At 42.6% G+C, this 13,425-nt stretch overlaps 1 protein-coding gene across 1 annotated transcript in view; it reads left to right on the top strand.

Annotated features, from left to right (window-relative positions):
* LOC126561840 (putative ferric-chelate reductase 1 homolog) overlaps positions 1–3,106 on the top strand; it is a 261,537-nt gene extending 258,431 nt beyond the window's left edge. Inside the window, exon 8 of the mRNA XM_050218173.1 lies at positions 3,097–3,106. The gene's annotated coding sequence lies outside the window, so the exon portion shown is untranslated. The remainder of the gene's footprint in view (positions 1–3,096) is intronic.
* Positions 3,107–13,425: the final 10,319 nt, after the last annotated feature.

Below are 13,425 nucleotides of genomic sequence, written 5' to 3'. Positions count from 1 at the left end.
CACTCACCACCTCCTCAGCTGTTCGTATAGTTGCCACACTCGCTCGACCAGGAAGATGCAACAGGACACACACACACACACACACACTCGCGCGAGGGCGGAAAAGTCGCTTGACGAAGTGTATTCATTGGAAAGTGCTCGAGCGTGTTCATATTGAGCGGAAAAATGCTTGACACTGTACACCCCTGCTTCCATTCGCCATCTACGAGACGAGAGTTCCTGGTTTTGCTTCTGCTCTTTTTTTCTGTCGGCAACCCGACAAATTCGGTACAGCGCGTGGAAATATCTCGCCAGGTTTTCACCGTGTTACCGGATGGTCGACGTGATCCGTGAGACGCAAGAGCACGTAAAAAGCCAAACGGAAGTGGTTTGAATGGTGGCAAGAAGGAACAGACGTACAGCACGAGGAGGCGAGGACAACGAAAGAAGGAGAGGAGAAAAATAAAAAACAGAATTTCAATCCCGCAAAGAACGAAACGGAAGCGAACTCGTTCCCAACTTCAACAGGTCGCCAGATGCTTCCAACTGTTGCATTTGCCGCCTGTTGCTTTAATTTCCTGCACCGGCAGCCAGACTCGCCCAGACAACCTGCTATGTCCTTGCGCTCGTTAAATTCACGCTCTCTTTCTCTTTATTTCTCTCTCCCTCTCTCACACGTCACTACATATTCCCTTTCTTTCATTCATATCCACAACTACACAAGTAATCCGCGTGTAGGAAACCGTTTTTCATTTTATTTCAATTCACGTCTCGCGTTCCCAGTTTTACGCTCGGCAATGGCGTTTGAATTTCCCATTCAGTGGAGGGTTTTTTGTGTGAAAATAAAAAAAGGCCAGCAAAAAAAGTGCCACCAGTAGCAGGATCTCTAGTTTGTTCATGACAGTGCTCGTGATACTTTAAATTGGCGTCTCGCTGGAACGACCGACGCGATAGGAGAAACAGCGGGCACCATTCATCCTGCCCAATTGGGGCCGGTGTGCGATAGTTTTCCACCTAGTTGGAGTAGATTTAGCAGCACCGGCATCCCCGTTTCTATTCAGGTGTGCTCTTTTGTGCTTCGTGCTGTAGAATGCTTTTATATGGCATATTTTACACTTACGCTAGAAGTGAACTATTTAACTTTTTGTTTGTCTATTAAGCGGCTTTTGTTTTGCGGTAACCCTTTACACAAAACCGAGTGCTAAATAGAATTATGTTTTCAATAATTATTTAACGTAGAAAAAAACACCCTTTTATTGACCAAACATCTAGCGTGAATTATTGCACGGATTATTGAACGCTCCATCACGTGAAGTACCAGGCGTCTCCATTGACTAATGGGTTTCTGGTCGTTTAAAAACACATAATATCATTAAGAACGTTTACTTTTACGAGTCGGGACTACGAACAAAGCTCGTTATACTCTTTGTTCCCTCCGCCTCCCAAGCACAATCTCGCAATCAATATCGTTAAAGTTAACAGCACCCTAACCTCACTCACATAAAGCGCGATTTCATGCAAAATTAAACACGTTTCCCACGCGTCTGGCAAAAGTGGCATGTGGGAGTGCACTGTGTGTGTGTGTTTTTTTTTTTTATATTTTAAATCACACCATTTTCTTCTCTAACCATCATGTAGAAAACTAAAGTACTAGAACGAATGGTGCAATATTCACTCCACTTTTATGAGTGAGCAGATCCGAATCCTCGTACCCGGGGATGAAAACTCGTTTGGTTATGAATTTAAATTGCGATTGCAAACCGCTCCGAAACGCTGGGACGATGGGATGGATATCGCAAATATTGTTCACCCCCGCCGTCGCCCCATTTTCGTTCGCATCACAGCACGAAACGAAACCATTCCAGTAGGGAGGGAAAAATGGCTAAGAGAAGCACGGTAACTTACTTTACGCTCAGTGATTTATTCCTTCCAGTCGGTGCTTAAGATGCGCAAACGAAGGGGAAAATTAAATATTGTAATAATAAAGATGTTTAGCCGGTGCTCATGCAGAGTGCGGCCACCAGCCGAAGTACCAATTTCTTACACGCGCTCTGCACTCACCACCTCCCCCTTGCACATGGCGAGAGATACCGGGATAGAGCGGATCCGGCATAAACTGGTTTGGACCACAACGCCAGAAGCACGACATCAACGGTAGTAACAGCGGGAAGCGGGCATCAGGGTCGCGCTCGGAAAAGTTTGTTTGATCAGAAAAGTTCAAATTAAAAACTTTTGCTATTTTCGAGTCCAACCGTGGCCGTGGTCTTGGCACCAACCCGACCCAACCCGACCGAACACAGTTAGTGATTGCAGCGACCAAGTGATTGCCTCCTCCGGAAGCTGTTTGCCATCGTTTTTGTGTGTTGCTCATCATGCGGCGCGTTCTTTGCACAGCTTCTTTACCCATCCCAACGGCGGGCCACGAGTTTGTCAATGGAGAAAAATTACATTAACTCCTGGTGCAAAAATCTTTGATGCTTGCTCACTTACAATGCTACGGTGTGGTAGGATGTGTGTGTTTGCAACAAGTTCGCTTAAACTTTGTCTCGCAGATTATTTGCTAGTATTTTCTGGTGTATCGAAGTCTTAAATATTTGCCATCTCAAGGATAGTCTTCTGTGCCACCGTTGGACTGGATTGTGAAATCAAACTGGAGTGAGTGGCGAATCATTCAATTTCCATGGAACTTGAAATCAATTTTTGACATGAGATACAATTTAAACTCACTCTGTAGCAAATATTTTTGATCGCATTTAGTTAAAATTGAGGATTTTTAAAATGCCTGGGTGGAATCTTTAACTTTCATGCTACGCCGTCACAAATTACGACAAAAATATCGTTTGTATGCAAGCTACTATCAGTAGCAGCTCCTTTTAAAACCAAAAAGAAGTAAACAGGTACAAGACAAGCAGAAAAATCGATAGCACAAGCACATGCAGCTCTCCAAGCTGTTATGCCCCGAACCGGTGACAGAAACAGTAGCAGCATTAGTCTTCACACGATAGGATCGAGTCTTGAATCACGTCCACCACGTTATCCGGTATGCTAGCCTGTTCTTTTAGCTAGGGATTACATCAATATGCCAAGACCTTTCGAGTTAATGTTGCCTTAATAAAAGAAGAAACAGTTGGAGTCTCCTTCGCTTCGGAGACAGCAGATATGGAACACCAGTCTATCACAACATTTAAAAACATACACCGCTAAGACCCTATTTAGTAATCTTGAGGACCCACTAAATGTGTGCACTGGTTTTCGGCAGGCTAAGTGGATTTTTGTGAAGGCTTTCCTCCGCGATTAAAAAGCGTGTTAAAAATTTCTTCTTATCTACTTAAAATGACCTAACTTTTTTCACAAAACGTTTCCCCACCACGCCATTGTCTTTGTTATATTTTAATCCCAATCTTTGTACCCATTTCATCCCACTCAGAAAGTAATTTTCGTCATTACCCACACATCGTATTTATTGGCTCTAATCCGCGTAATCACTGCTAAGCTTTGTAACTGAAACATTCCATTTCGTAATTAAAGTCTTCGCAAGCTCCCCATGACGATTTTCCCTTCTTACCGCGTTCCTTCCTTCTATTCCTCTTCGTATGGATCGATTTATGGTTACGATTATTAGTACTATTATTGAGCATTATTATTCACAACATTTTTCATCGCGGACTTTGCTTCCTTTTTTACTTTGACAGAATGGCAACGGGAATCTTTATCCCTCCTTTCCCTTCTTCCATGCCCTGCCCTACCCATTACCTCACCCGAATCGCAATCAGGTCAGTGTTCGATACCTTCGGAATACCTTGTGTTCGGATAAAATTTAAATCTAATCATACTTTCATAATAGAATCTAATTTCAATGAAGGATAACCAAATATAATGTTCCCAGGTTTGGGCCGAGATTGAGAGGCTGCCGAAGGCTTATTTCATTTTCTGTTCCCCATTCTGTCTTCTCCTTCTTATTTTGTGTGTGTGTATCAATACACTAGCCCTGAATGGCGTCCTTTTTTGAGATGTGTTTGGTTTTTTTCTGCTCTTTTTCTTCGCAACATCGTGCCCTTAGAAAGCTGCTGCTCCTTCGCATTGGGTGAAGATTTTGAATAGATATCCTTCCGAGCTCATCGAGCTACTTTACTCCCGCACTCAAGTTTTCACCGTACGAAAATAGGCCGTTTATCCTGGAGGATGAATTTTCCATTCAAATGTTCGCTCCCGCACACCGACGATCTTTAACGAAGAGGCCTGTGTGTCCTTTTAAGAAAAGTCAGAAGCGCTGCGGCAGTACAGCCGTGAATGTGGGATTTGTTATTTTTATTTAATTTTTTGCTACTTTTTCCTTCATTCCACTCTACTACACTCTTCTTCAGTTTCCATTTTTCGTCACCCGTCCCTTGAACCGACGGACAATGAGGCTGTAGTAAATAAATCAAAATATTAGCCAGTCCATAAGATTTTCCCCGTGGGATCACATTGCTCCCATTCGCCGTCCTCTCGCTCGTTGGGTAATTGTCTCGCTGACCTCTTTCCATCACCGTTCCCATCTAAATTCACCCTCCCAGCCATGACAAACACTCTGCCAACCTTCTAGCAAAAAAGCTTCCTGCTCGACCGTACGTGCAAAGGTGAGGATGCGTCCCGGGGCAAGGTTAGGTTCAGGCTTATGGTTCAGTTGCGTTGCCGGGGTGGCATCGTTTATCTTCATCATAATCACGTTACATGCCGCTTTTGAAGTGCTTTCGACTCAATTCAAACGGCAGTACGAAACAAGCCGTCGGAGAGGGCCTTGCTATATATAAAGACGATGACTCCGAGCGGCACGATGGGCCGTGCAAGATTCCGGCACAGGCGGGAAACCTGGCGCACTGGCTTTGCGTGTCTTGTAGACAAATGAGAAAACAACATTTTCTCATCCATCGTTTCGCTTTTTTCGTACGGGCCCATGAGTTGAAGCAATAATTTTCCCCATGGTGCTTGATGCCTACGGCCAACGCCAAGAACGCCACCGGAAAAGTCAATCTCTGCAGCGAACGCTCGCTCACGCGAATGACCGCCGAAGGAAGGTCGCTTTACCTCACTCTGACGAAAGTGGCCTGTTGCTTCAACAATGGTAACCTGAGGCACGCCGTGAACAATAAAAAAAAGCAAGAGCAAGCATATTAACATCATGGAAAAGGACTTGCTCGTGGCTCGTGGCTTGGGACTGGGTAGTTTGGTGTGCGTTCTAATTTCCTCACCATATCAAAACCTTCTGACATCGGGAGGTACTCAGAAAAAAGAGAAAACAATCCGCACACTTCAACGAACAGGACCAGCTGTTTGCCGCTTTGAAATCTTACGCCCCGAGCGCATTTTTAGGTAGCGGCACCACTTATCCTCGTGTAGTACGATTTAGGGAATGCGGATATTAAGGCATACCATTTTAGAGGAAGCTTTTTTTTCTATTGTTCGGAATTCCTCCCAACAATTGGTCGAAAAGGAGAACAATGGCATACAGCTTGGGGCCTAATTTTGGTTACAACAAGTGTGGATAAGAATGACAAATCACCACGCCAGTAAAATGACTGAAAAATGTAGCTCTAAAATGCTGTTTTATGCTCAAGGTATTCTTAAAAACCATCAACATCAAACCGTGTTATTCAACGTCCTTTATTGTTAAAAAGCGAAAATAAAAATAATCTTTTGTTGCATTGATCAAGTTTTTTAAATATCATTTCTTTTTTTTTGTCTGAAATTTTCGAATACTTCGTTCTTTAAAATTTGCAGACTACTTGCAATTTTTGTTGACCTAATTTTGGTTTATATAAAATTGTCAGGGCGATTTTCAGGTTCATATTAAGAAAATTATGAACGTTATTAATAATTCAACATCACTCCTTCATTAAACTATGCAGAGGCAAGTTGGAATTATTTTAAATTTAAAAGCAAATTAATAAATTTAAAAGCAAAACCACTACATTCAAACAGTTATTGAGTACTTACAAGAGAATATTTAACTACAGCTTTGGTCCTCAATTATTGTTCTTCCTTTATTACCTTCATTTATAAAGAATATGAAACACTGCGTTCATGCAATCGATTTTTCATGCTTAACTTTTATACTTAAAATAATTCCATCAAAGGACTTCATTTTCCTGCCAAAAATCCAACGGTTACAAACCTTCCAGTGCAATTAAGCCCTATGATGTTCCAAATGGCGTGTCAATGTCAACGGAATGTTTTACTTCGTGGGCATTTTCTTTTTCGCCGACTAAATTTCCCAATGCCATCATGCCAGAGCGGTTGCGGAAAAGTTTCAATTCCGACCGAGCTTACCCAGGGACACACAGGCACACACAAACGCACGTACATACAGTAACAGAAAGGAACGCTCCAATCAGCAACGGGCGTTCCACCAACATTGTACAAATTGAACCGAAAACCGAAACTCTTACCGAACCTACGATTGCCAATGTACAAAAGTTAACAAATGGAACAAAAAAGCAAAATACCTTCAAACATCCCAACAATTTGCGAAATGAATTAAATTATTCATTGCGCCACATTTATTGCCGCACGTTCGGGCGAAATGTGCACGAGATTCCGACGCCCATTTAGCTCTCCATCAGCGAGGTTGTTTATCCGTCGTTTCATCCGTTGCGTCCAGTCCACAACGGACACAACTTTGCCACTACACACTCTCCTTGGTGGACACTTTTTGTCCAAAAACTTTTCCTTCTTTCACCGGAGGTGTCTCCATTTTTTTTGGGGGCGAGATGATTTCTTCGCTACGGCGCGTTCGGACCCCTTTTATCGTTTGCACGTGGCCAAAGCACACTTCAACGATGGAGAAACTGCTCCGAAAGGCTCGTGCGTCTTTAGAAGGCTTTAATAATTGAAAATGGTCAACTTTGTCTGACTTTTCCGGAACTACGTCAGCATTCCAAAGGGGAAGGGGAGAGCATTCAAACACCACGAACTCCAAGGGACTACAAGGATCCAACAGCAAAGCGAGAGAGAGAGAGAGAGAGAGTGAGTCGAAAGATTGGAATTAAGTTTGGAATGATTGAGTTGGATGGTACTGTTTCTGCGAAATACTACTCTTCCCAACTGCCCTAACAAGCACCGGTAATATCCGACCCCGGAGCGGAAGACGCTTGTCAAAAAACCTAAAAATCTTTCCCTCCCACTTTTTGACTGCCTTGGACCACTTGTTGACCCGTTCCAAAACCTTTGCCTTGGAGGAATTCTTTCCTCGAAGCATCCGACTGCTCTGTGGCTTCATTGGTTACGGCATCGTGGTTGCTTCTTCTGCTGGCCAAACGGCAAAAGCGTAGCCCTCAGATTCAACAAACGGCATCACGGTCACTTTCTTCTGGCTGCTGGACACGATTGCCGTTGCCCGTGTCACCGTGTGTAGCGAGGAATTTCATTTATTTTCATTTCCTTTTCATCTTTTCTGATTATGTCATTCCACCCAAGCGCCTGCATTTGTGGCTTCGGTGTTGGCGATGGCGTTCCAATTTCTTGCCATTCCTTGGGTTATTCGCCGAGACCGGTAGGTTTTGGGTTATTGGTTGGTATGAATTGTGCTTCCGTTCCGACAAGGAACGGTTGACCGAAACCACCGAAAACTGCATTCTCGAGTCGATTGTGTCTTGGTCACTTTGAAGTGGAAGCTATTGCTGGACAAACAGACTATCTTGCTGTGGCTGGAGTAGTAGACAAGTAATGGGTTATAATTTTTAATACGACTTTTAATAACCGTATTGATAACCTGCTTTACAACATTATCGGAGAGGGTCCAGATAAATGTGATTCGTTTGTTCGTTAAGGAAGATTGTCTAGAATATCTTGATATCCAATCCATCCCATTTTCATTCAGTTGAAAGTTCATTTATTATACTTCATCACCTATCATGGCAATCAACCTTCAACAGATCCTTTAGAAATAATATCACACAAGCAATACGTGTAGTCAAAAACTTCTTCACACTCACTTGAACCGGAGCGTTCTGTGTTTCGAAGGATCAAGATTTCGCTTCCTTTTTTCTCTTGGTTCAACTTCTCGCTTCTTGAGTATTTTTCCTGCCAACATATGACAATCCATTTGCACAACTTTTTCTCCCATTTCGCTCGTCCCATTCAAAATGGGCTAGGTATCGCGAACGAGCAGTGAGCGAGTGAGTGCTTCGGTTATGTTTTATGAGTTTAGCTTTCAGCTTTCCGCCCAGTTTCGCCTCATGTCCTGTCAACAACCATTCGTCAAGAGGCGAAGATCCCAGAACGTGGACAAAACGACATACGAAAGCGAACGAATGAACGATGAAAATGCGAAACGAAACGGAAAACGACCGAAAATCAACAATGTCACCCGCGGTGTACCACCGCCCCATTTGGCCCACCGAGGGACAAGAACTTGTGCCCGATGTGATTTCACCACGGCGAGAAACGTGACGAAGCAGCAGTACCTCCCGGCCACAAGCAGAAGGTGAACAGGGATAAAGGAATCTCTGTTTAAATTTAATATTACCAAAGCGGTGAAGCGGTGTGGCGAGCGATAGTGGTAGTGCTGGCGCGACACGAAATCGGGGCGAGATGTGTCCGGAACACGTGAGATCGTCTACGTTAGGATTCTGCTCGCTTTAATGCCCCGTACCCTTCGTGCTCTTTCTTCACTGTCTAGTTTCAAATCCGCGTGCCCAAGTGGCTTCTGCTGAGGATCAGCAGAGAGAGAGAGAGAGAGAGAGAGAGAGAGAGAAAGAGATGAAAAGAAAGAGAGAGGGAAAGTACGAGCGTGAAAAGGGAAGTTGCTCGCCGGAAACCGTGGAGACTGTGGAAATGACATTCCAAGCACTGTTGGAAGGATTGTTGAGGGACGAAACGGGGAGAAGTTGGAATGGATCTACCCCATTCAGGACAATCCTGTCGCGCGTATGTGTGTGCGTGTGTGAAGAAGGGAAACGCCAAACAATGGCGCACTTCGTTAAAGTGCTTTCGACGCTGGTAGAGAAGAAGTCTCATAAATGCACTATTTTAGGAACGAGATTCGAGTGTGGAGCCCGGGAGAAATTTGACTTTGACTTATATGCGTTTCAATGAAACCGATGAGTTGGAACACTTGCTCGAAGTATGCTCCAGTAACGTGACACGTTACGCATGATTATCAAATATCAAACAGAGCTGAAGATTTGCCCGGAGATGAGGATGGTTTTTTTTTTTCACTCACTCGTCTTTCTGTTAACAATTTAAATTTAAGGCGAAAAAGCTTATGCTTAGATAGAATCGAAGAGTTATATTCATTTCAAATAAGACGCACACAAGGACAAGGAACATTTGGTACTACAACAAATGCTAGAGCAGTGCTAGAGAGTGTTTTTTTCTATTAAAAAAATGCATTGCTGTCTACCACTGATGAGCATCACAAATTAAGGTTCTAAGATCAATATAAGCGGAAACTTTAAATGAACGATGCAAAGTATATTTCACCAGATGCACTAGTTCTTCTTAGCAACCTCGTAGTAGCTTTAAAAATTATTAAATAGTAACATTTCCTGAAAATACTATAGCAAATAACTACTAATGTATCCAAAAATTAAAATGACAGTTGAGTTTCTACTACGTGCGTCAAGGGAGTTGGCCTTCGAAACTAATATCGAGAACATAGCCATTCAATATGGACGAAATTAGATGAGCTAATTATTGCTTCTTTCGCAAGAAATCTTTGCTAAACTTTAATAAATAACTAATTGTAAAACAAGTATAAGCATGCAAAACTCTAGTACATGTACCTCAAACATTTCATCTGATTGCATGTAATTTTATAAATGAAAACGTCAAGGAATTTCCAATAATTATCTAAAAACCACTCTTAAATTATCTTCTTGATACAATTTTATTACAATTGTTGCAATGGGATGCATTTCTAACGACCTTTGATTGGTCAAAACTTAATAAGTTTAGTATGTTTTTAATTCAACGATACGGCGGCAGGCAAAAATATCCACTTTAAATTAATTAAAAAATACAGAAACAAACAAGTTTTAAATTTTTTTCATAAACTCAAACAAAACGTCAAAGTCAGATTTTATTCCGCCTTGCGAGAATATTTGTTCCGTACTGAAAAATATGTACTCTCTAACACAAATAAATAAGTATTCTATAGCATTTTGAAATACAAATCGCTAACTAACAATTTAAAACTTCATCGCATCAAGAGCTTAAAATCTTTAATAGAGTTCGCTAGTGGGTGTGACGTGATAATAGATTGAATCTGAAAGTATGTGCACATTCCAGAAAAAATTCCACCAAACAAATTCTCCATACACACTCAAATAACACCGTATCGCATCGTTCGCATTTAATCCAACCCGAATTCAATTTTTCTGCACCCACTTCATTGTACTAAAATGGTGAATGCCGGATATTTACCATACCAACACACTGTTGCATCGCTTTCGGGGGAAACTAAATTTTGTTTTCTATTTTTATGCAATTTTTACTACACACATTCCGTATTTCGTAGTTTTTTTTTTTTTTTTGGTCTGTGTGATCCTGTCTAACCTTAATCCTCCTCAAAAATACTCATCCAGAGCTACAAAAAAAAATACCACCCACCAAACCTGGACGTGATTTTGCCCGTGCACGACAACTGTCAACTAGCACGTCAGGCACCGAGACAGCATCAAGTGACTAAGCGTCGTCTCTAGCCATAGCCAACCTGTAACATCATGACAAGTCCGTTGACACACGCACTGACAGCGCTTGTGATGGAAAATCTCACACCGGCTCTGCCAGGAGGACCTCGAGCAGTTCTGGGCACGACGAACAGACCATCTCTGTTGGGCTTCTGCGTGCTGCTTACACGAGCTGGAGACATAATTAAATTTCATTCATTGAATTTTCCTTTTCGGAGCATGTACAGTCCCCAAAAGCGAACAACGGATAACTTCCGGAATGGTAGAAGCAACAGGCAACCAAACAAGAATGACGACGACGTTGACTACCACTACTACTACTACTACTTATTCTACTACCACTACCAAGCTAATATGAGATGGCCATGACCGTAAAGCATGAGCAAGTCCAAACCCAACACAGACAGATGGAAGAAGTTTGGCTCGCGAATGCAACAGATATCCGGTCCTCGCCGGGCAGGCACTCACCGTCTGCCGACAGCTTATGGGGGAAAAAATAAAACTGACGCACAAAACTTCCTTGCGGTCCCCCGATCCCTCGAGAAGGAACATGACGTCCAGTGAAGGAGACGACTAGTGCAACAGCAAGCACAAAAAAGGTGAACAAATTTTAATATTATAATAAAGTAATTAAAGGATGAGGAGGAAAGTTGACATTGAAGCAGCCAACTCACTGCACGCAGTGAGTCTACAAATTTAAGCTTACTAATGAGCACAACCACACTTACCGTACCATGTGTAAAACGGAAGCCGCCACTGGACCGAGGGCTGAACATTTGGTTGCGCGGTGTCCACGCTCAGCACAATCGGGCAGGAAAGTTCTTTAGCGTTTGGTACACTTCCGGTCGACCCTAACTACTACACTGTCACTACACTTTCGGATCGCTTGGCGATGGTCACTGCAATGATCGGTTTCACGTCTGGACGAGAGTTTGTTTAGTTGAGGGTTTTCTGTGACGGACGGATGATGCGATCGCCTCTTAGTGTTCGGTTTGGTCGTTCCTTTGCACCGTTAGCTGTTGCCCGTAGCCAAAACACTTTCGTACGAGCGGACGCGAACACACGGAAGAACCTGGTTTATAGTTTATTAACTCAATTTAACTTTATTCAGCAGGACGGTAATGATTTTTGCTCGATCTACTTTGTTTGCTCTAATGTTCGTTGATTTTTGCAGGGGTCACTTTTTTTTAACTTGCCTCGATTTATTGAAGGTTTGATTTCGCTACCCAAAATGGAAGAAAAAGAAAGAGAGAAAACCTTAGAGGAAAAATAAAGCAAATAAAACAACTAAAAAAAGGATTGGAAAATCAAACAACCGTGCACCGTGTTGTACCGGATAGAAAAATCACGTTTGGTTGGTGGGATGAAAAATTGGTTCAGCACCTACTACTGTGCCGTTTGACTATAGGTTGGACAAAATTTTCCATCGATGGTTGATTCTCAATTTTCCTTTTTTTCCCTCGGTTCGTTCACAGGCAATGCAAATGTGGCCATCGTTGTTTTTTGTTTCGCCTCTCGTTTTCCACGCGTTTTACTTTCCAGTGTTTGCACTTCAACGCGTACCGTACCGTGCTGATGGAAGTTTTGCTTCACTGATCGAAGTATAATGATGAACGTGGTGAGTGGGAAAACAGCGAACGGACAAAAAAAACCCCCTTCCCTAGCAGACCCTACACGACACACCAAAAACAAAACAACATAAAACATTAAACAAACTTTCAGCCAGCCAAGCTAAGAAGCCATCGAGGATGGGAGAAAACGTCTGTAGATGGCACTCTTGTTTGTTCGTGTTCGTGGTGAGTTTTCCGGACGCTTTGTTTTTACTTTTTTCTTCCAACGTTTCCTATCACTTCATGCCAGCTTTCACGGAGCTTCCAATTTCCACAACGCACAAACAGTATTCGCTTTCGGTTCAGGATCTTAAATTTGCTGCCGTACGTCTCGAAATCTGTGTTGGTGTTTGACCACCGCTTCGCAACACAAGAGACCGCCCTGCCACGGCCGTGCACAGTGCACTTGACAGGACTTGTAGGACTTTGTTTTGGGAAGTGTGCATGTGCAAAAACGGAGCAAGAAAGAAACTGCCGAAGCAAACGCCCGTGCTTTTTGTGTGCTTATTTTTTCTCACATGGTTTCGGTGTGGTGAGGAAAAAATTTCGAAAATAATTCACTTCCAACACTCAGCTTTTCTCTACTCTGTGACTACTACATGGTTGCGCAAAAAAAAAAAAACACTGACTGTATCAGGAAGCCTTGAAAACCGTTCCCAAGCGCAAACCAGCTCAAAGATACTTGGAGTTTTAATTGGAAAAATATTGTCAATCTTCTAGCCATCAGCTCTGACCTGTCTGGGGTTGAGTGAGTGGAAAAATGGATTTGTGTGTTGCCGGTGTTTTGTCGCTTGTGTTGCGTGTTTTTTTTTCCTAAGAAATGGGAATTTACTCACAAAAATGATCACACTTTGCCTTGTCTTTTCTCCTAGTGCTTCGTTCGTGTGAGGATGAACGGTTTTACCATTTTTCAACACCATCTCTTAGGTGGCATCTTATACGATTTAAGTGGAAATTTAATTAATTACTGCAAGAGATTACGAGCGTCCTAAAGCGAACTGTTTTCCCGTCTACGCAAACTTCCACTACTGGTCAATAAAATAAAAAAAAACTCATTAATGAAGTAGTGTAAGACTACGGCTACCAAACTGGACACACCAAACTGCAACCTGAAGGATACCAGAGCAACACAAATTGAGAAAACTAATAGAAAACGGAATTGGAAA

The sequence above is a fragment of the Anopheles maculipalpis genome, chromosome 3RL (genome assembly GCF_943734695.1).
Source record: "Anopheles maculipalpis chromosome 3RL, idAnoMacuDA_375_x, whole genome shotgun sequence".
In the NCBI taxonomy this organism is placed as follows: Eukaryota; Metazoa; Arthropoda; class Insecta; order Diptera; family Culicidae; genus Anopheles; species Anopheles maculipalpis.
The sequence above is the reverse complement of the archived record's forward strand: the minus strand, read 5'-3'. Positions and strand labels throughout refer to the sequence as shown.